The sequence below is a fragment of the Teleopsis dalmanni genome, chromosome 1 (genome assembly GCF_002237135.1).
Source record: "Teleopsis dalmanni isolate 2A chromosome 1, ASM223713v2, whole genome shotgun sequence".
In the NCBI taxonomy this organism is placed as follows: domain Eukaryota; kingdom Metazoa; phylum Arthropoda; class Insecta; order Diptera; family Diopsidae; genus Teleopsis; species Teleopsis dalmanni.
Window position 1 is genome coordinate 26142764 of NC_051846.1, and position 3042 is coordinate 26145805.

General features: G+C 28.6%; 1 protein-coding gene across 1 annotated transcript in view; it reads left to right on the plus strand.

Moving 5' to 3' along the window:
* The window catches only part of LOC119672781 (cyclin-dependent kinase 14-like), a gene marked incomplete in the record, with an annotated part of 829514 nt that overhangs the window by 383159 nt on the left and 443313 nt on the right, over nt 1–3042 (plus strand).

The window sequence follows — 3042 nt, forward strand, 5'->3', positions numbered from 1 at the left end:
AAATACTTTAAGTATAATATTATAATAATAAATTACAATAAATATTATAATATACTTAATATTATATCACATGACTTTAGAAATATATCGAAGACAGAATTTTAACTGTCCCAACTTTCTACTGGATGTTTCCATTATTAGTTGCAGCGATTCACAGATATGAAGAACCTAATTTAAAGTTTTGTAATACAATTTACAATCTATTTTGAACACTATTGCTTCCACAAAGTTAATGACAATAACTCTACATAATACTACATAATAAAAACATAATGGAATAAGTGTTTTAATATTTCTCATTATAAGCCCCAACTATTTAAAGCAAATATAACATAATAACAAATTTCACGTATCCTGTAATAATATATATAAATTGGACACTGCAGAAAGAAATAATGTTAAATGCTCAAACACTTACATACGTGGTCTTAAGACACTTAAGAGGGGTCGCGTATCTGATTATATATAACTTGAAAAATGTCAACGCAATTTTTGTCGTTCTTAATCTAAATTGTCGCTTAGCCTCAACGTGGCACCCCTGGACAATTATCTAGCACCCGCTGGCTAATGAACTAATAGTGCGAGTTGGCTTTTAATTTGGGTTGCCTATACTGGTGTTCTGGTGTCTTTTCTACGAACATTGGTTAATATGTAGTATAGAGAATACTATGTGGTAGGCCGAGCTTGGTCCCATGCTAACCTACAGTATAGACTCCTATTAAAACAGATATTAACCTAGACACTTTTGATTTGTTTCTGTGTACCAAGTCAAAGTAAAATAGACAAGTCACCCTTTACCTGACTAGTAAAAACGTATGAGCCCAGAAAACCATGGTAGGTACTATTGTAGATATACAAATATATTAAGCAATGAAATTATTGTATAACACGATATTTACTTGCCTTTGTGAATATAATAATGTAACGACTTAGACTTACACCTACAGGAATGCAACAATTACTTCAACTGCTAATATTTAGAATTAAACAAGCAACCATATTAGTATTTTATCACGCTTCTTAAGACCTGCTTTTAAATTTTAAAAATGATTACAATTTACACAGAACTTTTTCCTTTTAAGTCTTCGAGTACATCTCACAGATCTGTTGTATATTTAAAATAATCATTGTTGAAGTATTTATTGTTAATCCTGACTAATATTGTCCTAATCAAATAATAATAAGATTATTGGTGTATTAATAAGAGGGATCTCTTATTCATTCCGTGTTTTCATAATGTTTTTTTTTATTTTATTTTTTTTCTTGATTGAATAATATTAAACCATTTTACTTTCCGAAATACTTCCACGACGACAACGCTTTCAATTCGGGTCACATATTTAAGAATACGTTACTATTAAGATAAGAAAACTTCGACATATATATTCTTTTACAGACAGATTCTAATGTAATATATTAATATAAATATATTTTATGTATACATATATATATATACATGCATATATTCACACAAGGTGTTTCTTAACAAAAATTTAGCAGATATGTTCTTGTTCCAAGAAACAAAAAGTAAATCGTCTGTTAGAACTGATTCATTGCTCTATTAAGAGAGATATAAAGTATGAAAGAAAAATGAAGACAAATATCTCATTTGATTTTTCGCTTTCTTGAATAATATTATTTGAAAAAACACCCTGTTTAAACATATATATGTAGACATATTTGATATTAAAATATACATTTTACTTTGCACTACAGAAATATTCTTATCAAGAAGCACGCGTTTCCTCAAGCATATACTTATGCATTTATACAAATATGGATTTGTATCTATACAAAGTATATTATGTATGAACACAAATACATAAACTTACTCTAGACTATATTTTCTTAAATTTTGTTTTCCTATATAAAGAATCTTATCTTCTCTAGAATGTGTTTCTAAGGCTAATAAACTTTTTACAAGATGTGGGCATGTACCATCAAATTATTTCTAAAAGTATTATTTTTAACTAAAATATCAAAATATATAATTTGAAAGACCTACGATAACCTGTAACCCAAAGACTTTAAGTTTTAATCATATTTGTGGAGCATTTATTGATAGGAATATGTACATATGATGGGTTAATAACATATGTATTATATATATATTTTAAATGGTGAATAAAAATTATATACTATGAAATATAATTATTATTTTATATATATTGAAAAGTAATATGAAACCCTGCTTAAAAGCAAAAACTTGATTCGAACACCTTGCCCAAGTAAGCATTTTACTTCGGAGACTTTTACTTAAAAGTGTTGAACGTGCAAATGGGAGCAAAGTCAATGTATCTTATGTCAACCGCAGACATATGACGCGGCAAACGTTGGCAGTTCATCAATTTGAACCTTTTTTCCATTATAAACAGTTTCTTTTTAATTCCTTTTATTTTATTTTATTTTTTTTTTTCGTTTATTTCACATTTTTCAGTTTTCAGTTTTCAGTTTTATGTATCTTTCGGGTCTATCGTTGCATTCACATGGTTGATGTGTGTACAAAATAAATTAAGGAGAAAATTAACAACAAAAATTGTAATACAAACTAAAAAAAGGCAGATAAGATTGCTGCATTTTTTTAAGAACCGGACTAATTTTTATGATGTCGTTGGACGAGGTTGCCTGAAGTTTATGTGCATTCGTTATTCAGCATACAGCATAGAATACGATGCCCCATACAAACTTATACCACATGTATCCGTATTTTAGAGATTCATTCATACAATCGAACAAAACATTTCAAACATAAACGACAGTAGAAGATATCCACACAGCATAAGAATAAATAAGATAAGATTTTGAAACCAATACACTAATAGATACTTTTTATTGTATCTTATAAATGCATTGTTTAAAAAAATTTTCAATTGTTATACAATTTTTTTCTCTTTTGCTTACCTGTCCGAAATCAATTGTCAAGTTTACTTCATTGAATTTCATACCACGAGATAATGGAGGCGATTGCCACCAGGCCTCAGTACCGTCAATAGCAAACTCTGGTGCATGATTCTTTTCGGGCACATTTGGATCACAATAATC